The sequence below is a fragment of the Lissotriton vulgaris genome, chromosome 8 (assembly GCF_964263255.1).
Source record: "Lissotriton vulgaris chromosome 8, aLisVul1.2, whole genome shotgun sequence".
Lineage (NCBI taxonomy): Eukaryota > Metazoa > Chordata > Amphibia > Caudata > Salamandridae > Lissotriton > Lissotriton vulgaris.
In genome coordinates this window covers 839,686,208-839,711,311 of record NC_141696.1, presented here as the reverse complement: position 1 = coordinate 839,711,311, position 25,104 = coordinate 839,686,208, and the positions used below count along the sequence as shown (strand labels likewise).

The 25,104-nt window shown below is 49.6% G+C and overlaps 1 protein-coding gene across 2 annotated transcripts in view; it reads left to right on the top strand.

The window, feature by feature from the left end:
• The window catches only part of ARHGEF7 (Rho guanine nucleotide exchange factor 7), a 1,058,374-nt gene that overhangs the window by 715,739 nt on the left and 317,531 nt on the right, over positions 1 to 25,104 (top strand). The gene's annotated exons all lie outside the window — the stretch shown is intronic.

Sequence of the window (25,104 nt, the reverse complement as noted above, 5' to 3'; positions counted from 1 at the left end):
GTTGATAAGGTCTGTGCAATGTTATTATCTTGATTAATCACAAACCTATGTTAATACGTTAAACTCTTTGACCACTACCTCCTCTTTTCAAGCTCAAAACTAGCTTTTCATTTTGATGTGGTGTGCCATTTTGTACAGTGCTCTAGGTGTGGTGGCGCACTACACAATAGGTCGGGTATTTTGTGTATTTAAAATGCATCCTAGTGCCTCCTAACAACTGCTCTGCCTTGGAGAATCTCAAATCCGCCGTATTATTTTCACTTGAAACCATAAGAAAGGAAAATAATTTTCTTTACTAGAAGATTGTTGTGGTTGTTTAAGTTGTTTGTAACTATAAGATGGAAGCTTACTCCTAGATGATGTTGAGGTAGCATGGGATTTTATTTTAGTATACAGTGAGAAGATTAAAGGCGCCATCCTTGATGGCAGATCTTTTTCTCGTTTACTCTGTTTAGTAAGTGCAAATATCAATTACAAAATCAATAAGCTCAAGTAAATAAACCAGGAACCTCTTAATCTCAAAAGGCCATTCAAAATCTCATTAACACCACCGCTGACCTGGCCCTTGATCTGGCTTCCAACAAGTCATCGCAGGAGCTCCTGCATTTGATCCAGCACCGCCATATCCCACTACCCCCTTCCACAATGCCACCGACTTGCCCCGGTCTGAAATCCCCAGGCCAGAGTTGGAATATCAGCCACTATCCCAACGCCCCATCTAGACCCGCCAGATGAAAAAAATCTGCTATCAGAACCAGATCTTTTCTCCCTCCTCCGAGAGTACATTGCCCCTCATTCGGCCATATAAGCCCCTTCTGGATCTTCACAATCCAGCCCTATAAATCTCCCTGAAACGAGAAGCCTAAACAAAACCACACAGTGGCTATTCAGTGCATCACACCTAACCCGCATAGAGCCCCCAGACTCCACACCAATACCTAAAACCTCAACAAACGCATGCAGATCCCCATTACGCAGCCCTCGCCCATTGAACACAAAGCACACCTGAAAAGCCTGCCATTTAAATGTAGATCAGAGGTGAAACTCTCCTCAACTATTCTCTCATCCTGCGAATATTTATGCATAGATTTCACTAGTAAGCATAGACTCATTTGTAGCCTGCACATCTTCTACCACCCACCGGGAGACAACCTTCCCTTTGTTGAATACACTATGGAAACCATCTCCTCCAACCTGGGATGACACTGCCCCCAGATCTTCCTTGGAGACATCAACCTCCACTAGAATGATCCACATGATCAGGCGGTTAATACTCTCAAAAACTTCCTAGATGATCTCTCTCTAACCTCATATTGTGACAGTCCCACGCACAACCTAGGCTTGATCCTCGATCTAATCATCGCTAATCCCAACTCCATTGATCTCGATTCTATTCTCCCTGTGACTGGTCGTACCATCACTATATCACCTTCCGCATCCTGGAAAGCCTGAACTTCAAAGATCACAACCACTAAAACAAAAACATTGGAAAAGATCCCTCCATAATGCCAACATTAATGAGCTCATATCTCACTGCACTCCTTCCCTACTGCCCCCTGCTAACATGGCCAACGTTCACGACCTCACTGATCACTATAACATCACCATGCTCGCTACCCTGAATACAACTGTTCCCCTTCAACTAAAAAGAAAGCCCATCAAAGACTCTAAACCATGGTTTAGTGACAGCCTAAATTCAGACAAACGCAGCCTTAGATTAACAGAGCACACTTGCAGATCAGCTCCATCCACTGATCTACTAAAAACTCTGAGTAAAAAGGAGCAGATACAATAAACTCATCAGAACGGCAAAAGCAACCTTCTTCAAATACCAACTTGATAAAGTCAAAAATCGCCCGAAAAGACTCTGAGTTAAGTCACAATCTAATAACACTTCCGGCCAATCACCTCACTTCTCCAGTATTAGGGTGTCTTTCATAGATTCACATGCTTGAATATTCCCCGTCGTCGAAGTGGGAGTCCCACGGTAAATACAATAGCACTAAAATCCCAATAAAATATGTATGTAAAAACATAACACATAAAAATACACACTAGAAATAGTTGCAAATACCAGGTCATAATTCCCACATAGGAATACATGGCAAGAGAGAAAAATATTTGTAACATATCCTTGTCATTATGTTGGTCCAAACTACAGCCAATCAGGCGCAAGCACCCCTCCAGAACCTTCTCCTCAGAGGCTCAGGCTCTCAGATAAACTTCCTATTATTCAAAGGGAAGAGGACTGCTTCTTGTATGATTTTAAAAGTCAACCTTTCAAACAAGTTTGAACAGTCCCAATCATCGATTTCATCTGGAATGGGGGGGTCAAGTTGATGCAAACGCCAAAATCCATCCTGGCACAACTGCCTCGCTTGGAGAAAAAGTATAAGGCGCCCCAGGGTTCTCCAGCTTGCCTGGTTGCACAGCCTAAACCGGATTCTGTAGTCACCCAGGCCACCCAACGCTGTTCCAGAAACCCATCTTCCCCGATTACGGCTCCTCCGGATCGCGAGGGTCGTCGCCTAGATGCCATCGGGTGAAATTCTCAACTATGGCTTCCACTACTGTAAGGACCGCCAACGCATTGGCCATACTGGGGCGTTACGATTGTCAGATGTGGTCTGACATGTCCGCTTTAGTTGCCCTCATTCCGGAGTCATCCAGGCTGGAGGCTCTTAAAATTCTTCAAGAGGGGGAAAGAGCATCGGAGGAGATCATCGACTGATCCGTAGATATTGCCTGCACCGGCTTCCTTCAACTTGCAGGGGCGGCTGTTCTTCGGCGCCAGGGTTGGCTCCGGTCTACCTCTTTTCGATAGGAGGTGCAAGACAAAAGTCTCGACATGCCTTATGACGGCGAGTCACTCTTCGGTCAGCATGTCGATGAGGCGCTACAGACGATGAAGAAAGATACTGACACGACTCGCTCTTTGGGCACCTTACAGTTCCGTAAACAGCCCTTTCGCGGTGTGCGCGGACGCGGCACCTCCTCTTCCTTTCGTGGAGGATCAAATCAATATCGCTCCTATGGCCATGAAAATCAACGGTATTCCAACCAGCATCAGCAGACCTCACGCCAACAAAATTCCAAATCATACTCTGGAAAATCTTCCTATAGAGGTTCCACTTCCAAAAGGCAATGACTTTCTTTTCCCGCGCAAAGTTGGAGGTCGAATCTCCCTGTTCTTTTCTCAATGGTCCTCAGTCACCTCGGACCGTTGGGTATTGGTTATTGTATCAAAGGGCCATGCCTTGAAGTTCGTAAAATTTCCTCCTCACACTCCTCCAACTGGTCCGCCTCCTGCGCACCTCAAAGAACTTTTTCAGCAAATTCACATCATGATTCAGAAAGGTGCCATCGAAGTGGTTCCCAAGACTCAGAGGGGAATGGGATTTTATTCCCGGTTTTTCCTTGTCCTCAAAAAAACAGGCGACTGGCGTCCAATCCTCGATTTACGGGCACTGAACAAATTCCTGAAGTGCCAGTCCTTCTGCATGCTCACGCTGATGGAGATCTTACGTCTTCTCTGCAAGGACGACTTCATGACCACCATCTACCTCCAGGACGCTTACTTTCATGTGCCAATACTTCCTCGTCACCGAAAGTACTTGCACTTCAGGGTGGGGAGGAGAGACTTTCAATTCAGGGTGCTGCCTTTCGGCCTGCGCTCCACCCCTCGTGTCTTCACAAAGGTTTTGGCCCCAGTAGTGGCTTACCTGCATCTTCAGGGCGTCCAAATTTTTCCATACCTGGACGATTGTCTCATCAAGTCGCAGTCTCTCTGCCAGATGTCTCGAGACACTCAGCTCTGTCAGGATCTGTTTCGCTCCCTCAGCCTTTCCATCAATGCCTAGAAGTCTCATATCGACCCAGCTCGTTGCAGGACTTTTCTGGGCGACACTCTGGATAAGTCACTGGCCAAAGCATTCGTGTCTTACAAACGTCATTTACGGATTCTACGCCTGGTGACCCTCCTTTGCTCAAAAGAGTCAGTTTCCATTCGTATGTTGAAATCTTTTCTTGGGATGGCGTCCTCGTGCATCTCACTGATACCAAACTGCAGATTCAGGAGTCGCCCAATTCAGGAAGAATTGGACTGTCAGTGGCGTCAGGTCACCGGCTCCTTCAAAGATCTTGTTCGTGTGACTACCCGGATGCTGTCAGTGGTGGGCGCAGCCGTCCAACGTGGCTGCCGGGACCTCTTTCCTCACCCCCACTCCAGGAAACACTCTGACCACAGATGCCTACCTGGAAGGGTTGGGCGCGCACCTTCAAGGGCTGTCCATCAAAGGCAAACGGCCTCAATCCCAACGCGCCTGGCACATCAACAGATTGGAGCTGATGGCCATCTTTTTGGCTCTCAAATTGTTCTGTCTTCTGAATCACGGAGAATCGGTGATCATCAAAACAGATAATACCACCAGTATGCACTATGTGAACAAGCAGGGCGGCACCAAATCTCCTCTCCTGTCTCGGCTGGCACAAACTACCTGGGACTGGGCACTTCGGCACCACGTTACCCTGACAGCAGTTCATTTACCAGGCATCTCGAACATTCTAGCGGATGCCCTCAGCAGGTCCACATCCTCGACGCATGAGTGGGAGCTTCATCAGCCGACTCTGGACTTAATCTTTCGGCGTTGGGTCATCCAACCATAGATCTCTTTGCGAGCCCAGTGAACCGGAAATGCCCGTCCTTTGCAAGTTAGCTTCTCCATCCAGAATCGTCCGGGAATGCCCTTTTGATGAACTGGTGTGGTCTATTCGCCTACTCCTTTCCGCCGATTCCACTGGTTCCTCAAGTGTTGTGGAAGATGCGGAGACAGCTGTGCCGCATTCTCCTGGTTGCTCCCAGATGGACTCGACAAGCGTGGTTCTCGGAACTGCTGCTTCTTTCTCAGAGTGAACCAATTCTCCTTCAACCTCGAGCGGACCTCCTCGAGCCTGATCTGTCATCCGTACCCCTCCTCTCTGATTATCAGCCTGGAACTTGAGCAGCTTGAATTTGCCCATTTGAACATCCCGCCAGATTGCAGAGACATTCTTGCCAGAGCTCCATCTAGAATAAAGACTTATAAACTCAAGTGGAAGAGATTCTGTCACTGGTGCGTGGCTGCCAACATTCACCCTGTTCATTCTACTCCAGCTCAGCTTCTTCCGTTCTATCTAGAGCTCGCACAGTCAGGGCTTTCCCACTCCACTTTGAAAGTTTTCTTGGCGGCGATTTCCCGCTTCCGGCAGGATGGCTCCTCCTCTCTCTGCTCTTCCAGAATAATTTGTCAGTTCTTCAAAGGACTGTTCAGGAAGTTCCCGCCCATTAGACGTCCTCCCCCAACCTGGAACCTCAACATTGTTTTGGGACAATTAATGAAGGCTCCATTCGAGCCTATCCACAAAGCGGATTTTAAATTCTTAACTTGGAAAGTGGCTCTTCTCCTTGCTTTAACCTCTTCACGTCGTGTGAGGGATGTTCACGCCTTTACCATTAAGCCTCCTTTTCTACAATTCAAATCGGACTGTGTAGTGCTTTGTACAAACCCGGCCTACATGCCTAAGGTGCCCACTGATTTTCACCTCAATGCGCCTGTTCTCTTAAAGACTTTCTTTCCAAACCCTCAAACTCCAGCGGAGCAACAGTTGCATTCTCTGGACGTTAAGCGATGCCTTAAGTTTTACATCGATAGAATGGCACCCTTTCGATAAACTGATCAGCTGTTCGTAGCCTACGGACTCTTGTGCAAGGGTCGCTCTGTCACCAAGCCAACTATTGCACAATGGATTTCTTCAGCAGTTTCCTTCCGTCACCAGAAGGCTTGCAAGCCTCTTCAATCCTCGATGAGAGCTCATTCTACCAGTGCGGTGTCATCCTCTACTGCCCTGTTTGCTGGTGTGCCAATTCATCAAATTTGCCGAGCAGCTACGTGGTCAAGCAGGCACACTTTCACGAAACATTATTGATTTGAAACGCTCAACCAAGCCGATACGGCAGTGGGACAAGCAGTGCTTCGTAATCTTTTTAATTAAGGTGAGCCTCTGCATTCTACCCTCCACCTATATGGTCTATGTAATGATACAGTTGTTATTATTATTATCTTTCCTCCTGGCTATGCTATGCTATTGGTGCATCGTCTTACCTATGCATTGCTGATTTTGCTCTTGCTGCCAACTATTACTGCTCACTATTCTATTCAATTCAAAAAGGGGTGGTGATGGACAGAGTATCTGAATTAAGCAAGACACTCCTACCCAGTCAAAAGATCAGGGCTTGATCCATCACCGTTTTTTAGCTCACTGCACCATCCCAGCTCAGAACCTGGCTACATGCAAATTAGTCTGTCCCTGTGCATCATGGGAACAGGGCAGACCAAACTACCAAGCCAATTCTTTACCAGGAAGGAAACAAGCTTCCGGGGACCGGTTTCTGGCATCACAGCCGTCTTCGGCCCGGCTTGATTGAATCCTGATGGTGCAGTGAGCAAGGGACTCACATCTGAGCATACCCTTCCACACTTGTGGTGGCCAAAACGATTCAAAAAGGGGTGGTGATGGACAGAGTATCTGAATTAAGCAAGACACTCCTACCCAGTCAAAAGATCAGGGCTTGATCCATCACCGTTTTTTAGCTCACTGCACCATCCCAGCTCAGAACCTGGCTACATGCAAATTAGTCTGTCCCTGGCGTCAAGCTATCCAGGCTGAAGAAGGCTGATAGCCAGAAACCGGTCCTTGGATGCTTGATTCTGGTCTAGGAAAGATATGGCTTGGTAGTTCGGGCTGGACTGTTCCCATGAGGCACAGGGTCAAGGCTGATTTGCATATAGCCAGTGTCTGACCGAGGGTGGTGTGGAGAGCAAACAAACAATGGATTTAGGCCCAGATCTTTGTACTGGGGAGAATGTAAGACATTGTTCTGCATTCTGTCCATCAACTGTGTTTTTTGCACTATTCTATTCAAGCATGTGAATCTATGAAAGACCCCCTAATACTGGAGAAGAACATTTGTTACTTACCTGTAAACAGGTGGTTCTCCAGTATTGGTGTCTTTCATAGATTCACATGCGGTCCGCCCGTCTCCCCTCAGAGGCTTGCTTCTTCTCCTAGACTCCTTTTGTCACTCTTGTGCTACGAAAATCTGAGGGCCTGACCCTCTGAGGAGAAGGTTCTGGAGGGGTGCTTGCACCTTATTGGCTGTAGTTTGGACTAACATAATGACAAGGCTATGTTACAAATGTTTTCTCTCTTGCCATGTATTCCTATGTGGGAATTATGACCCGGTATTTGCAACTATTTCTAGTGTGTGTTTTTATGTGTTATGTTTTTACATACATATTTTATTGAGATTTTATTTCTATTTTATTTACCGTGGGACTCCAACTTCGACGACGGGGAATATTCAAGCATGTGAATCTATGAAAGACACCAATACTGGAGAACCACCTGTTTACAGGTAAGTAACAATTGTTCATCTCCTGCCCTCAGCCGAGCTGTGATGCCATTGCTGACTTCTTCCTCGAAAAGACAAATAAGATCGAATCTGACCTCAAGGCGGCTCTAATCAAACTCTCACCCTCGCCTGACTCCTCTTTACCCGCCCTTGCGTTGTGCTGTCACTCCCCCAAAAACAATGCCTCTTGGAGCCAATTAACGCCACTCAATGACGCTGCCATCCTCCTCATACTAACGACCCTAAAACCCTAAGATCACTTCAATGACCCCCTCCCCCCAACTTCTTTAAAAAAAAAAAGGGTAGGAACCCTAGTCCCGCTCTGGTCCAAGATCATCAATGCTTTGCTTCACCAAGGGGAGATCCCAGGCTGCCTGAAGGTAGGCCTAGTTCTCCCTATTCTCAAAAAACCCACGGCTGTCCCTGGAGACCTGAATAACAATTGACCTTTCACAAACATTCCTACCCTGACAAAACTCCTCGCGAAATGTGAACATGAACAACTGTGCAATCACATTGAGCAATTCCAACTCCTCGACCAATTCTAATCGGGCTTCCGCTCTGGACACAGCACTGAGACGGCCATCTGAAAGAGACACGTTAGTGATAGATTCCTTACCTTAGAATATCCCCAGGCGTCAGACTGGATCCAGAAAGTTTTGCGTAGCAGTACCCTTGCGCGTCGGTAGGCGTCGTCTGCGGCTCCGCGTCCGTCGTCGGCGTCGTGGGCGCCGTGATGACGTCGTCGGAGTACTTAGACGCCGCCTCCGCGTGCTGACGTCAGTTCTTCTTTTTTCCGCGCCAGCCAGCGCAGATCTGGAAAAAGCAGTTCCCTAGTCATTTTTTGACTAACTTTTTAGGTCTTTTTGATCTATTTCGAAGTCTTCACGACTCCGACGGTGCCATTAGGGATGCCCGGCTTCAAGCACTGCGACGGTTGCGAACGCCTCATGTCGATTACGGATCCGCACCGCCTGTGCCTGACGTGTTTGGGCGTCGACCATGACGACGAGGCCTGCTCCGACTGTCGGGCCCTCTCGAGGAAGGCCAGGCGGGAGCGGTCCCGCAGGTGACTCGAGATCCGCCAGTCGGCCCCGCGCCGTGTGAGGTCCCGGTCCCGGTCCCACGGGAGGTCGAGGGACAGGTCGCGGGGGCGGAGCCGTCACAGCTCCGGGAGTCGGCGCCACTCCTCCGGGTCCAAGTCGTCAGGTAAGAAGCATAAGAAGTCGAAGAGACATCATCGCTCTTCCGACTCCCCCCGACGCTCGCGCGAAGCGGCCGGGGGTTCGGGTGACACCGCCCACGCGGCTCCTCAGGAGTCGCGGGCGCCGCGTCCGGCTCCATACCCCCCGGTCCCTGGGCTGAACGCGACGCCGGAGGAGATAGAGCGCTTCCTCATGGCCATGAGGTCCCTGTCTTCTCCGACGGGTTCCGCGGCGCCTTCGGGCCCAGTGAACCCGTCTGGGGGCCCTAGTGGGTCGGGGGATGCGACCCCGACGCCGTCGGGTGCTTCGGCCCCGACGCCGGCGCCGCAGGGCTCCACGATCCCGACGCCGCCGCTGCCCTCGGGCTCGGCGCCGCAGGGTTCAACTTTTCCAGCGTCGTCGGTGCCTTCGGGCCCGACGCCGCGGGTGCCGTTCGGCCCTCGTCGGGCGCTGGAACGTCCCCGGTGGACCTTACGACCCCCCCGGGGTCGGTCCGTGTGGTGTCCCGTCGGCGCCGGCCGACGCCGTCCCCGATGCCTCCTCTCTATGGGTTCCGGCGTCGGGACGGCGCCTGTCGGCGCCGATCTCGACGCCGTTCGGGATTTCCATCCCTATGAACCATCCTCATTCACTTACGACCCTGAGTCTCAGGAGATGGGGGAAGAGGAGGATTGGGAGGGGTCTGAGGACCCTCTGACAAGGGAATGTCAGTCTAACATGGACTGGTCAGGAGACCTTGGGGAGGCCAGTGGCCTGGACACCTCTCCAGACACTGGATTCGTCTCTCCTCCTTCCGTGGCTTCGGAGGAGGGCGCGACATATAGTGTGGTGTTGATGAGGGCTGCTAAGGCATTGGGCCTTGAGCTCCCCGTCGCGGCCGTGAGGACTAACCTCCTCACTGAGGTCCTTAAGCCGCAGTCATGCTCCATGGAGCCTCTGCTGCCGTTTAATGAGGCCTTGTCGGACGTTCTTTTGGGCACTTGGTCCAGGCCCGCTACAGGTTCGCCTGTAGATAGGAACGTGGCCAGACGCCACGGCCCGGCTCCGGGCGACCCATGTTTCCTGTCCACCCACCCCACCCCGAGAGTCTGGTTATCCAGGCCTCTAACTCCCAGACCGCCTTCCCGTCGGCTCCCCCTGACCGGGAATCCAAGAGGTACGAGGCCTTTGGCCAAAAAGGTATTCTCGTCCCTTAGCTTAGGACTGCGGTCTTCCAACACCGCATGCCTCTTGGGCCGTTACACCCATTCTATATGGGAAACGGTGGCGGAAGTGCTGCCAGAGTGTCCGTTGGAGGTACGGGCCAAACTCGGCCAAGCCCTAGTGGAGGGCCGGGACGCAGCGAAGTACTCGATCAGGTGCGGACTGGATACAACTGACTCGCTGGGCAGAGCGATGGCTACGACGGTGGCGATTCGACGCCACGCCTGGCTCAGATCCTCCAACTTCTCGGCTGATGTCCAGAATACCCTCATGGACATGCCGTTCGATGGCCGTCGCCTCTTTGGCGACAAGGCAGACCACGCGCTTGAGCGCTTTAAGGACTCCAGGGCTACGGCCAAGCCCTTGGGCCTCCCGGCCCCGCGCCAGCAAGTGGGTGCCTTTCGCTCCTTTCGTGGCCAAGGAAGGGGCGTCCCCACGCGTGCCGCCAGCCATTCGCCGCAAACTGTCGTCCAGCGCGGCGGCGGCCGTGGAAACCGCCGTGGAGGCGGTCGGGGAGGCAAGCGGAGCCAGTCCACACCTGCCCCCGCAGCATCCGCCTCTAAACCCTCCTAGTCCGTGCTTTTCGGCCCATGTGACGCCAGTGGGGGGCAGGGTTCGCCATCACCACTCTCACTGGCGCACAGTCACCTCGGACAGGTGGGTGCTGCAGATCGTCCGAAGGGGCTACTCCCTCCCCTTCGAGACGACCCCTCAAGCCATGCCACCGCAACACCACCGCGTATCGGGGGATCATTTGCGGCTCCTGCAGGAGGAAGTTTCGGCCCTCTTGGCCAAGGGGGCCATCGAGCGCGTTCCTGGGCCAGAAGTAGGTCGTGGTTGCTACTCCCACTACTTCCTGGTACCCAAGAAGGGCAAAGGGGGCCTACGCCCTATCTTGGATCTGAGGAACGTCAACGGCTTCCTCCGGAAGGAGAAGTTCAAAATGCTGACACTGGCTCAGGTCTTGGCTGCCCTAGACCCAGGAGACTGGATGGTAGCGTTGGACTTGCAGGATGCGTATTTCCACATCCCCGTCCTGCCGGCCCACCGGCGTTACCTGCGGTTCACGGTAGGCCTCGAGCACTTTCAGTTTACCGTGCTCCCCTTCGGCCTTACCAGCGCCCCACGGGTGTTCACGAAGGTGATGTCGGTGGTCGCAGCTCACCTGCGCAGGTTAGGGATTTCAGTCTTCCCCTACCTAGACGACTGGTTGTTGAAGGCGGGCTCGCCCCAGGCAGTCGTCAACCACCTCCAGACTACGGCGGATCTCCTGCACAGGCTGGGATTTTCCATCAATGTGCCGAAGTCACACCTGTGCCCCTCTCAGAAGCTCCTTTTCATCGGAGCGGTTCTCGACTCGGCGCAGTTTCGGGTTTACCCGCCCGAACAGCGAGTCCGGGATATTCAGGCCCTGATTCCGATCTTCGGGCCGTTATCCCGGGTTTCGGTCAGGCTGACGCTGCGGCTTCTGGGGCTGATGGCCTCCTGCATCCTTCTGGTGCATCACGCACGGTGGCGGATGCGGGCTCTGCAGTGGGACCTGAAGTTTCAGTGGGCCCAGCACCGGGGCAACCTTTCCGACCATGTCCTGATCTCGGAGGGCACTGCGAGACAGCTGCAGTGGTGGCTCACGGACCGCGATTGGGTCAACGCCAGATCCCTCTCCCTTCCCCAACCGGAGCACGTGGTTGTGACGGACGAGTCCCTCCAGGGCTGGGGTGGCCACTTGGGAGAGGCGGAGATCAGAGGACTCTGGTCTCCGGCGGAGTCCCGGCTCCATATCAATCTGTTGGAGATGCGGGCGATTCGTCTGGCACTGAAAGCATTCCTCCCGTCTGTCCGAGGGAGTGCAGTGCAGGTGTTCACGGACAACACCACCGCCATGTGGTACTGCAACAAACAGGGCGTTGTGGGGTCGTGGACCCTCTGCCAGGAGGCTCTGCGCCTCTGGCAATGGCTGGAAAATCAGGGCGTGACTCTGGTGGTTCAACACCTGGCAGGTTCTCTGAACGCCAGGGCGGACGAACTCAGCCGTCGGTGCTCGATGGATCACGAATGGCGTCTGAACTCGGGCGTGGCGCAAGGCCTCTTTCTGCGTTGGGGAGAGCCTTGGTTAGATCTATTCGCCACCGAAGAGAACGCGCAATGTCATCAGTTCTGCGCGTTGGAATTTCCAAGGCGGCACTCGCTCGGAGACTCTTTTCGTCGCGAGTGGAGCTGCGGTCTGTTGTACGCCTTTCCGCCTATACCTCTTCTGCACAGAGTGCTGAAGAAGATCAAGCGCGACCGAGCACAAGTTATCCTTGTAGCTCCGGACTGGGCACGAAGGTACTGGTATCCCGAGCTACTCAGTATGTCAGTCGATCCCCCGGTTCGTCTGCCTCTTCAGGAGGACCTTCTGTCGCAGCAGCAGGGGACGGTCCTCCACCCGAACCTGTCCAGTCTCCACCTCCATGCTTGGAGATTGAGCGGCGACAGTTGAGGCCATTTGACTTGCCTCCTGAAGTTTGCAACATCATTCTGGCAGCCAGGCGTCCCTCCACAAAAACGGTATACGCCTGCAGGTGGAACAGATTTGTGGCATGGTGCACAGCAAAGGCTGTGGATCCCCTCAATGCCCCTCTCTCTGAGATCCTTCTCTTCCTTCTTTCTCTTGCCCAGCAGGGCTCTGCTCTGGGCACTATCAAGGGCTATCTTTCGGCTCTTTCAGCCTTTTTGAGGCTGCCTGACCAACCTTCTTTGTTAAAGTCCCCTATAGTAAACAGATTTCTGAAAGGCATCACTCATTCCTTTCCTCCTGTTCCTTTCGTGATGCCTCAGTGGGACTTGAACCTGGTTCTAACATATCTGATGTGCGCTCCCTTTGAGCCACTTCATAACTGTCCGCTTCGCCTTCTTTCTTTGAAGACTGCCTTCCTGGTAGCCATCACCTCTGCCAGGAGAGTGAGTGAGCTCCAGGCCCTCTCTTGTAAGCCTCCTTTCCTTTCAGTCCATCCGGACAAGGTTGTTTTGAGGACTAGGCCCTCCTTCTTGCCAAAGGTGGTCACGGCCTTCCACATTGGGCAGTCCATCACATTGCCCACCTTCTTTCCGCCTCCGCACCCCTCGAGAGAGGAGGAGAGGCTCCACCGTCTGGACCCAAAACGTGCGCTCTCGTTCTATCTGGATCGCACACGCCAGTTCCGGGTGGATGATCAACTCGTTGTTGGGTACGCGGGCGCTAAGAAAGGGAAAGCGGTGCACAAGAGGACCATTTCTCGATGGATTATCATGTGCATCCAGGCGTGTTACTCCTTGGCTAAGAAGGAACCACCTGTTGGGCTGCGGGCTCATTCCACTCGAGCCACAGCCGCTACAACTGCCTTGGGCCGAGGTGTGTCCTTGCAGGACATTTGCCAGGCTGCTACGTGGGCTTCGTTGCACACGTTTGCGAGGCACTACTGCCTGGACAGTCAAGTCCGGAGGGATGGCCACTTCGGCCGTTCCGTTCTCCAGGACTTTCTGGTGTGAATATTGGTTCGCAGACCCACCACCACGGGGATGGTATTGCTGGGGTATCTATTCTAAGGTAAGGAATCTATCGCTAACGTGTCTCTTTCAGATGCACAAGTTACTACTTGTGTAACGATATATCTGTAAGAGACATTAGTTAGTGATAGATTCCTTACCGACCCACCCATCCTCCCCGTTCTGCGAATCGATATCTAGGGTTAAGGTCATCCCCTTTCAGGGCCCTAGTTTCTTGGCACCAGTGTCGGTTTTTGTCATGGCTCTGCGCTTCTGGCGCGGAAAAGCTGTGGCTAAGAACTGACGTCAGCACGCGGAGGCGGCGTCTAAGTACTCCGACGACGTCATCACGGCGCCCACGACGCCGACGACGGACGCGGAGCCGCAGACGACGCCTACCGACACGCAAGGGTACTGCTACGCAAAACTTTCCGGATCCAGTCTGACGCCTGGGGATATTCTAAGGTAAGGAATCTATCACTAACTAATGTCTCTTACAGATATATCGTTACACAAGTAGTAACTTGTGCATCACTCATATAGTTGACAATGCCCTCTCTTTGCTTGATCAGAATGAAGCCTGCCTACTAAAACTACTCGATCTCTCATCTGCATTTGACACGGTCAAACAAAGCAACCTTCTGAACCTCTTGGAATGTAGGATGGGGCTCTCGGGCACTGTCCTAAAATGGTTTGCCTCTTTTCTCCACAACAGAATGCAAAGAGTCAAATCCAATCAAACTATCCAACTCCAGTCCCTGCAGACTGGGTGTCCCTCAAGGGTCCTCACTCTCCTCCACGCTCTTCAAACTTTTCATGAACCACTGACTGTATCCTCCAAGCTTCCAATATCACATGTATGCGGATGATACCCAACTGTACATGAAATTATCTTCACCGGAGATATCCAGTCACTCAGCGGTACCCTGCACAAAACCTTAAACTGGCTAACCTACAACCACCTCAAAATAAACGTAATTAAAACGGAATTCCTCCTCGTTGTACCCACTAGGTGATCCCCCACTGTGGGGATTTGCATAACAAACCTCACCACTCTCAAATGCACACCACAAATCATTGACTCCACTAAACCAATGGGAGTTGTACCAGACAAGAATCTAAACATGCACGATCACATCAGAGCATCTACCAAAGGAACAAACTTCCATTTGAGCATCCTTAGAAAACTTAAACCCTACCTCCCGCAAGATGACTTCAAATCGGCGGTGCAAGCACTAGTCCTCTCACGACTTGAATACGGCAGTGATACTCTATGCTGTCTCCAGAAGCTCAGTTTAGCCCCACTCAGAGCATCTCTCAGTGCTGTGACTAGACTTGTCATGGGTTCCAGGAATTCCAACCACATCTCGCCTGACCTGAAAGCGCTCAACTGGCTCCCATTTGAGGCAAGGATCCAGTTAAGAATTGTGTGCGACCCATAAAGCAATACACTTCAATACCCCTTTCTACCTGACAAATAAGCTCGAGCTATCTGGTAGCGCCAGGCCCTCAAGGAGCTCTAGCACTCTGCTCTTTAAGCCAAAGAAATTCAAACAACTGAAAACCTACAAACGCTCTTTCTCCGGCATTGCCCAGAGAATCTGGAACTCCCTACCTGTTGAAACAAGACCAATTCCCTCAACTCTTGTCTTCAAAGGGGAAGTGAAAGCTCTGCTGATTAACAATACCCTGAACTAGTAGCTTTACTCTTTATGTCGCCCTGCCTGTTTTTAACTGACTTTGTTACCACCTGGCTTCTGCTACAGCCTAGTGTCTCCCGCCATTATGCCACTGTTGTTCCTTATGTATCTTATCGTAATTGCTAACTGGCCACTGTCACCGTCCAATGTCACCATTATGTCACTGTTGTTCCTGATGTATACTGCCTTAAATTTCTCCCGCAGCTTTCAATCTATGTCTTTCGCAACTGTCATGTAAAGCGCTCTGATGCCGTCTTGGGTCATGTCCGCGCTATACAAAACTTTATATAAATAAATATAAATACATTTTTTATTGCCAATGCAAAATTCATCTCCGATGCATAGTCTTTCATGAAAATACAGGATGAACACATTTGCATTTCATTCTGATTAATTATTGCAGTTTCTTTTTTTTATTGCTTACCAGAGCACTGCGTTAGCTCTGAGGTGTCCACCTAATAGAAAGGAACATTAGATTAGTGCCAGGATGTTTGGGTTTACAGCGGGTGGTGGATAAAGTCAAGCTTGAGATTCCCACCAAATGCTGTGTAATAGAGCATTTCAGAACTTAGTGGAAGGTGCAGTGCATGGCGCTCATCCCGGTTAATCTGAGTACCACTGTGTCTCAGGAGGCCCAGTTCAGTGGTAGAACTGAATGGTGTAGTGACATAACTGCAGGGTTATGGTAGAGGCTTGATGGAGCACAACTGAGTATTATGAACATAGGATTACATGCTCTGGTTCCCCTTTTTGGACAACTTAGCCATCTTGGGTTTAGGCACCCTTTCACAACTTGGACCTGTAATTGAGAAAGTCTACCTCAAGGATTCTGCCCAGAGACTGGAGGAATTCTGACCTCCCCATTGGAAAACCTCCCAAAAGTGCCCTTACAGAACCAAGCAGTAGAAAGACAAAGAGGGAGGACTTTTTTGCCCCGACGGCCCAGAGCAGTAAAAACAGTTGAAGTACACAGAGCCGCAAGACTGGCAGGTACCATTGTTAGGGGACATGAGGATGAATGATGGTTCTGGCAACAAAAAGGAAGACAAATTAGAGAGAATTGATGCAAGAGTGATTCTCTTAGAGAAAATGAAGGCCAACAGGGAGGAGAAACCCAGTTATAACAGCTGAGCCCCTATTTGCAACATTGGCACTATAGAGTTAAAGATGATGACCTTTACAACATCTCTTTCTGCCCTAGAAAGTTTCTGGTTTCTAGCTCAGAATATTTTGGGGATTATGCTGGAAGGTGTTACTTAACACAATGTTGCCTCGTAAATTGTCACTTTGCGGCAGGAGTACCTTTACATGAGGAGTGCCTGTTTGTTGCATGTGCGACTGTAGATACACATGCTGTGCATACTTCCGCCATGTATTATTGGGTCTGGACATGTACAACTTGTGTTTTTTCGAGTTATGGGGCCTAGTGACTCCAACAATTAGTGGTTATGCACATGGGTATCAGCTCCATTGTTAATTGCTTTTTTCTCCACCATCTTGTTCAGAAGTCGATGTGAACTCCAGTTCGACGCAGCGTGTTCTCGCCTCACCTTCGGATCCGTTCCTCGGCGGTTGTGGAAACAATCAAATTATTTCGTCGGTCTCCAGCACTTAATGTTCTATTCCGTCCCAGTACACGACCTCCTGGAATACCATCCCTGAGGTCAAGAATGCCTCTGTGATGAAAAGAACTCCAATTAGGTTCTGCCATACTTGCCATGTTAAATATCGAGGACAGACCTCCATGAAGCCTGCAATAGGTGTTTGTCTCCCAAACACCATAAAGACTTCTGCTCTGCGATTCTTGCTTCTGAAATAAAAAGAGCCTTCTGAAGAGCTGGCCACATTGCTTTGACCTCCATGGAGCACAAAAAAGGGGTTGAAGACACTACAGACCTCTTTGGAGAGAGAGGAGTTGCATCTCGAACAATTGGATGTTTCAGACGTAGAAATAGAAGTTTCTTACTCACCTAAAAGCACCGACTCAAAGAAGAAAAGCCTTCACGGGTCCGCGTCCTCGGAGGACCACAGTGATTACTATCACCTCCCCTACTTACCAAAGAAAGGCACCAGCCTCAACCTCCTAGGCCTCTAGTGCGCCATTGCCTTCCGGCATGGTCATCAGGGCTATTCTGAGCAGGACCTAGATCCCGAATTAAACTCTGCACCAAATTGCTCCTTGAGGCCTCGAGCAACGACTTCAACCATCGCTTCAGCGCCGTATCCGAAGACCCAAGCTTGGCCCCTTTCTGAATCGAAGCAAGTGGACCAAAAGAATTCGGAGCCAAGAAGACCTGCCCTGTAGCATTTAGAGCCAAGACACCCCACCTCAGTGCATTCGGAATCGAGATACCTCGATGCAAAGCATTCGGATCAGAGATAGAATTTGGCGCCTTACGAACGTCCACCCAGACTACCATTTGTAACTGCGTCCTCTGCCGCTTCTAAGGTTTTTGAGAAACCAATCCTTGAGTGGTTGCAAGAACACCACGAAATCAAGCAGCATTGGGTCAATATTGAACCGGGCACTGGTGGAACCCTGGCAAAACCTCTGCAGGGGCTGAAAGAGAGCTACTCACAAGAGGAAGTTGAATTTTGAGGAGTTCCTCAATCAGCCTGTAGAGCCCTTTATCAAGAATGCTAAAACACGACAGGGCTGCTTCTCTACTGCCTCCTGCTTTCCCTCCACTACCTTTATGATCTGACATATCGCCCACAGGGTCCCAGACCCTTGGGACGACTTATGACACACAGCCTCCAGCGGAGTCGGATCCATACCTCACTCCTAAAGACATCACCTCGTAACATGATGTCCTGCATAGGGCAGCTACCTTTCATAAGGTAGAGATGCACATGCAATATGACGGAGATGATTTCCTCATGAAAACCCTCTTCTCCACCCAAAGCTCTACACAGTACCTCCTTATGCTCAAGGGATTTCTTAGACCAGCACTGAAATCTTTAGAGCCATTTAAAGCAAAAGTGGTGAAACAGTGGACAAGAAGTTAAAGGCTTCTCCCACTGACCCACCATACATTCAGGGTCAGTTATCCCCTGATTCTCTCGTCATTCAAACTGCTGAAAAGCGATCTAACGGACAGGGAATGAACCCCCTCCGGGCCGGGAGAATAAGAATATTGATGCAGAGGGTAAAAGGGTAGTGGCACAGTCTACTGCTCATCGCAGCATCACTAATTTTATAAGTGTACTTTCCAAATATGACTGCACCCATTGGGATCAGATAGTGGACCTTGTCCAGCGTCTCCAAGAAGAGTATCAGTGATAATCTCCAAAGCAAACATCCAGGAGCACTACAGAGGCCTGTTCCTCGTACTGTGGTGCAGCCAAAACCCCTACCCCAGAACCATCTTTCTCTTTTTAAGAGCCATGCAGCAGTCGACTTCACAAGGCTGCTATAGATGTCGATACAGGGGTAAAAATGGCAAAGGCAAGGGTACAGCACCAAAGGAGAAGTGGACATCTGTCCAGCAACCCCTCCACATCAAGCAGCTGGAGTTGCTGGCTATTCAGCTTGCTCTTTGCGACTTCCGACCTCTCATACAGACCAAAACAGTCTTAGTTCTACGGACAACACAACTGATATCTCTTACTTACAAAAACAAAGGGTGTACACACACACACTCACTACAGAGTATTCCTGAGCTGGACTACGCAAGGGCCTACCGGCTCATCAGGTCCAATCAGCAAGTCCAGAAATAGGAAGCTCCATGAGAGTTGTAAAAGGAAAGACCGCTTACAGTTTTGGAAAGTGGTTAACTCACCCTTCTTGAAGACTGCAAAAAATGGTCCCAGCGTGGAAGTAGCGATATCTGCAGAGGGTTGGGTTTCCCACTTTTCTGAGATTATTGCGGGTGAGAAGGTACATCACAGTGAAAATCCATACCCATCGCCCTATCCCCTTGACCTTTCTTTCAGCCACGAGGAAGTAACAAATGTCTTGTCTTCCTCAAAATCTGGCAAAGCTCCCGGACCGGATGGTGTCCCACTTGACATCTATACGCATACCAAGGAGCTTTGGTCGCCGGTACTAACCAGAGTAATCGAAGCGGCATTAAAAGGCGGCCTTATAAAAACCTGGTCTACCTCTATCCTGCTCCCTATCTTTAAGAAGGGAGATCGTAATAATCCAGCATGCTACAGGCCCATTTCCCTCTTGGATTCACTTGGCAAAGTGGCAGGTCGCTTAATTTGGAGAGATTGCGGTCTGGTCTGAATATAACAACATCATGACAGACCTGCAATATGGTTTCCGGGAGGGACTGGGCACTGTGGAGCAAGCTTTAAACCTCTCCCTTCTAATTGGGAAATATGTCCAGGCAAAGAGAGGCAATCTTCACCTGGTTTAAGTGGATTTGACCGCAGCCTTTGACTGTGTATCGCACTCTAGGCTGTGGTCAATCCTCGCGGAAATGGGAGTGGACCATCATATAATATCCTTTTTACGTGAGCTGTACTCAGGTGCATCGGCAAGGGTGAGATTTGGGGTGAACGGGGAGCTCACGCATTCGTTTGGAGTAACCAAGGGAGTCAGACAAGGGTGTGTCCTGGCTTCTTTTCTATCTAATCTGTATACCAATGGTCTCGAGAAGGCCATGCTAGAAGGGAGCCAGAACCTCCCAACAATTGCCCGTCGTCCGATTCCCGCGCTACTTTACGCGGACGACGCAGTAATTATGGCTCGAACCCCAGTACAACTCCAGAACCAATTAAACTCATACTGTAAATTCATGGCTTCATTGGACTTAAAGGTCAATATAAAGAAAACACTAGTCATGCACTTAGGTAAAAAGAGGTCTAAGAATAAATCTATTTGTATAGAAAAAGCTAAGTTGGATTGCACCAGGACCTATCCTTATTTAGGTATACTCTTTGACAACACCTTCTCTTGGAAATCGGCCATTGAAAGCAGATATCTTATGTTTTTAAGAGCCTCCTTTGCACTGATTGCTTTCTCTCGTAAAATAGGTAAACCGCCCCAAAAGAACTTTTGCAAATATACTACGCTAAGTGCCATAGCGTAGCCGTATATGGCGCCGGGGTATGGGGCTATACACCTGTGATCACTTTGCAAAGGGTCGAGAACAACTTTATCCGTTATCTTTTGGCCGTTCCTCAGTCCTCTCCAACCTATGCTTGCCACATAGAATTAGGAATGGCCTATATTGCTGATTATATAAAAATCCAGCCAATATTATTGTGGCATCGTATCTGGACAACGGAACAGTGGAGCCTAACCCGTGCACTAATAGTAGATTGCTTAGCCCTAGACAACTGGCTGGATGTCCCATGGCTGTCATATGTACATAACTTTTTTAATGATTTGGGCCTCTCCAAATATTTTAAAGAACCAGTAGTCTTAAATACTGTTACCAGAAAGGCCTTGCGATCGCTTTGTTTCTCATCTGGGAGAACTTCGTATGGCTCAAGAAATTCACAAAGTCACAAACTGCCATATTTTAACCATTCAATGTACTTTGGGCATCCAGCCGTACCTTACTGTCTGTCTATCTACCTATGAAAAGTATTTGCTAACTCGGTTAAGACTTAATTTGTTTTTTCGCTTGGTCACATTCCCAGGGAGACAGGACTGGTCACATTCCATCATCCAGTGTCCGTGTGATGGTACCTCTGAACAGTTTAATATTCACGTATTACTGTTCTGCAAATATTATGCTGTACCATGCAAACGATGGATTAATCCAATCCTACTGTCCCTGGGTTTGAGAAGTTACCGTCCAGCTTTTATGGCGTTACAATTTTTAGATACAGCCTCACATGCCAAATGCATAGCCATGTTTCTTAAAACCTGTCTAAAAATTCGAGCCACTTATGGAGATCCATAGCAATTTAAAAATGGTTAATTGATAATTGGTATGCTTTATTTTGCACAAATTTGCCGACAGAGCCCAAATTGCCCTTTTCCTTTTTATGATTTATTGTATGATTGTAAGGCTTTATCATATGTATTCATACACATATTGTTTAATACTATTTTTATCGTGTACCTATGATGTATGTGAAATTGTATATAATGATTGTTGCTTTTATGATTTTATATAGTCTTAAAATCGAATAAAGCTTTCTACTACCACTATTGTGTGAAAGCCCTGACCTGACAGCAAGCAAAGGTAGGCCAGGCTGTCCTACATACACTTTTCAGTCTTCTGCAACATCCCCCGACTAAGCCACTGCTTTTGGGAGGACTGTTTTAGTCTATGCACAGCATATCCATCTACAGCCACACATGCCTCAAACAAAAAATATTACTTACCCTGTAAGCATCTGTTTGTGGAATGTAGTGCTTTAAATCCACATGCGCCACCCTCATCGCCTGCAATTGTTGCATATATATTCTTTCTTATAGTTCTATGTAATACTTTGCCTTACATGGTCATCTTTATTGTGTCTTTATCCTCTTTCTCCGGTCTCGCCCTCTATGTGGAGAAAAAACAATCTAACAATGGAGCCCATGCCCATGTGCATTACCACTAATAAGTGCTGTCATTAGGTTCTGTGATTTGAAAAGACTTCCTTCAAAGAAAAACAAGCAGTACACGTCCGAGCCTAACACTAGATGGCAGAAATATTCACAGCATGTGAATCTACAGCACTACATGCCACAAACATGATTACAGGGTAAGTAACATTTCTCTTCCAGGGGATACTCTTCAATAGTCATAAGTACTAAATAATCCCGCCCATGTGCAGGGATCCTGGAGCACATATTAAATACATTATTGTATGTAGTATCACAAATATATATGAAACTCGTGCTTGAGGTTGAAGGATTAATAGGGGACCCGAGGGGCACCTTTAACGTCTTCTACTGGGATTCCTGCAACGTTGTGCACAGTACCGAGCTACCCGCACATATCTTGGATAATTCTGAGTATAACTCTCAGCAGCACTTACCTGGGTTCCAATGGTGCATCCTGGGTGTTTGAGTCCTGGATCAAGGACCTGAACAATCTAGTGAATTCACCTGCCATGGGGCGGAGCGGATATTGCACCAATCGGCATGCAGCAAGGTACATTTACATGCAGAGCGCCAGCAATTCCCTAAGACACACCACTGCGCTGACGAAGGCCTGATGAGGCCGAAATGCATTCGCCAAACTTGAGAAATAAAGGTGTCGCCTCTAATCCCCTTGTGGCTTCTGCTTCATTCGTTGGGAGGAGTTTTCCTGCATATATATATTCACTGAAAAAACCATAGGTTTCACACCAGTTCTAGTTAGCTGGAAATTTTACTGACATAAAACCATTGAAATTCCCACGTTCTAGTTAGTTGGACTCACTATAACTTGCGCGCCTGCAATGCACTGCTGATGACGTCACATATTACATCACTCATGACATGGTCAGTGACATCACTCATGACATCACCTTTGCGAGCACCGTGGTCACTGCACCCCAGAAGTCCCCCAAGCCTGGGTAAGTCTAGCACATGTGAAGAAATTCTTCTCCATCTGCAATGCATCACAGGCATACCACTGTTCTTATATTGAAGTAAAATTGGCGTGAGGTATGCTCTGTTCAAGACATAAACATGAACAAGTTGGAATCTGGTTTCTGGTACCCTTGCTTGCTCATTCTACCAAGTCCCTTCCCATGTTTTTTCGGCAGTTGGTTCTCTCAGATCCTCCTCCCATTTCTGGTGTAATGTACTGAGGTTGGGGAGTGTCTCATGGCTAAGCTGCCTGTATAAACAGGTGACCGCTTTGTATGTCCTTGCTGCGGTTACTACATATTGACACCTTTTTGACGTAGGTGTCTCCGAAAGTCCCCCCCACCCCCATTGTTTACGAATCACTGCTGTCAGGGCAGTATGTAGTAGGAAGTCTCCCCCAGGTAAGTCGTACCTCTCCCTGAAGTCATTGAAGGGAAGCAGGGTTCCCTCTTCGTATAGCGTCCCTACAGTGGACACCTGCACTTACCTCCAGCCCTCTAGTCCTGCCCAGTCTCCTCCACGCGGAAGGTCTTCACATACAGTCAGTGTGATATCCGGGGCATATGGGCGCTTATCCTTGGACCTCTGCAGGCTTCTATTCCAGCATTTACGATTACTTTTGGTTCTGTAGTCATCTCTCCCTCCTGAATGGGGAGCTTCAGCACCACACGTGACAGGAGGCTTGGCTTGGCTTTGCGTCACCTTGTTGCACCGTCCCTCTCACCCGGCTCGCCACTCATTACGTGAGCTATTGTAGCTGGGCCGCAATATAGTAATACTCAAAATGGGGCACTTCCAGTCCTCCTGCTGCTTTTGGTCTCATTAGTGTTGTGAGTGCTATTCAATGTCTCCTCGTTCCCCACAAAAATGCCGTCATCAATGCCTGGAGTTTTCAAAACATCCCTACTGGGATTCACCCCGGGAACATCCCAAAATAATATAATAGTCTTTGTAAGGTCACCATCTTGAGGAGGGCAACTCTGTCTGCTACTGATATGGGAAGGGTCCCCCAGAAATAAAACTGGCTGTCACCCCTCTCAATGCTCTCCCACCATTGCCCTCTAGCAGGTCTGCCTGGTCGTGGTTTACTTGGACTCCAAAATACGGCAGGCAACAATTCTCCCACAGGACTCCCTCCACCTCTTGTGGCCTTTCTCTACCTTTCGTGGCGGGGAAGAGGCATAACTCCGCCCAGTGTACCCTAAGGCCTGCTACTCTCTCTAGTGCCGCTAGAAGTTCCTTGGCGCCTTGAAGCTCCTCCCTCTCATTTCTAAAGAAGAGCAGTAAGTCATCTAGATATAGTGCTATGTGGTGTATTTGTCCTGCTACCTCCAGCCCACGGTAGAAGCATCCCAACCTAGCTTTGGCTGCCAGAGGCGCCAAGGCACACAGCAGGGACAATAACGGGCACCCCTACCTGGAATAGATAAGGCCATTCAAGGCTATCAAAGGCCTTCTCTATGTCTACTGCAAAGATGACCGCCTCCCTCTTACAGTAGGAGTTGGCCTCGAGCAGACGCATTAGTCTCCGAACATTCATCACTGTGTTCTTGGAGGGTATAAATCCTGCCTGGTCTCCATGTATGAGATCCATCATGTGTGCCAGGAGGCAAGTGGCCAGGAGCTTACTCAAAATGTTATAATCCAAATTAAGCATAGAGAGTGGCCTGTATGCCGTTTTATCAGATGGTGGTTTCCCTGGTTTCAGCAACTGGATAATCACTGCCTCCCTTGTCGACTCTGGGAGCCTTCCGAGCTGCTTAGCCTGATTATATATTTCCAATAGCCGAGGTCCCAAGAGGTCGACATATGCTGAGTAAAACTCAACCGGGAGCCCGTCTGTTCCAGGTATTTTGTTTCTGGCCATGGCCTTGAAAGCACTCCTCACCTCTCCCAGCTCTATTTCTCTCCCTAGTGACTCTGCCTCTTCCTCCAATATTACTGGCAGCTCCATGTCTCCCATGAAATCCTTTATCTCGTCATTCGTGCGAGATACCCTACTTTCACATAGACTGGTATAGTACCTCAGGAATATGTTGTTGATGTCTTGTTTTCAATGCCGGACCTCCCCCTGCTCCTCTGTCATTTCTAGGATAACTGATCCTCTCTGAGCCTGGCTAACCAACAGCGCTCCAGGCTCATCCCTTTCTGAGTGGGCACACACCATGTAGGTTTTGTCATCAAAACAGCGTAGTCGCCCTACATGGTCAACCAGTGTTTCTTTAGCTGCCAAGAGGTCTTCTTGTTTCGCTCCTTCCCGATCTCACGTTCTCTAGCTCTCGGAGGCAAAGGTCTGCTGCTATGGTGTCCCTCAATGGCACCTTTTTCACCCCTACCCCTTATTACAACCTGAAGGCTTTCCTTTCCACCAAGAGGTTCGCAGCTGTCTTGGCATCCTCTTCAAAGTATTGCCCGATTGCTGTACGTATTGTTGCTTGAAATACTTGTTCCTCTAATGCCTCTGGCCTAGGTCTCCAGCTTGGGATTTTTGGCCTAGTCCAGACCAATCCCACCAATATCGGATTGTGGTCGGAGATCGTCCTCGCCAGGTATTCACTCGTCTGCACA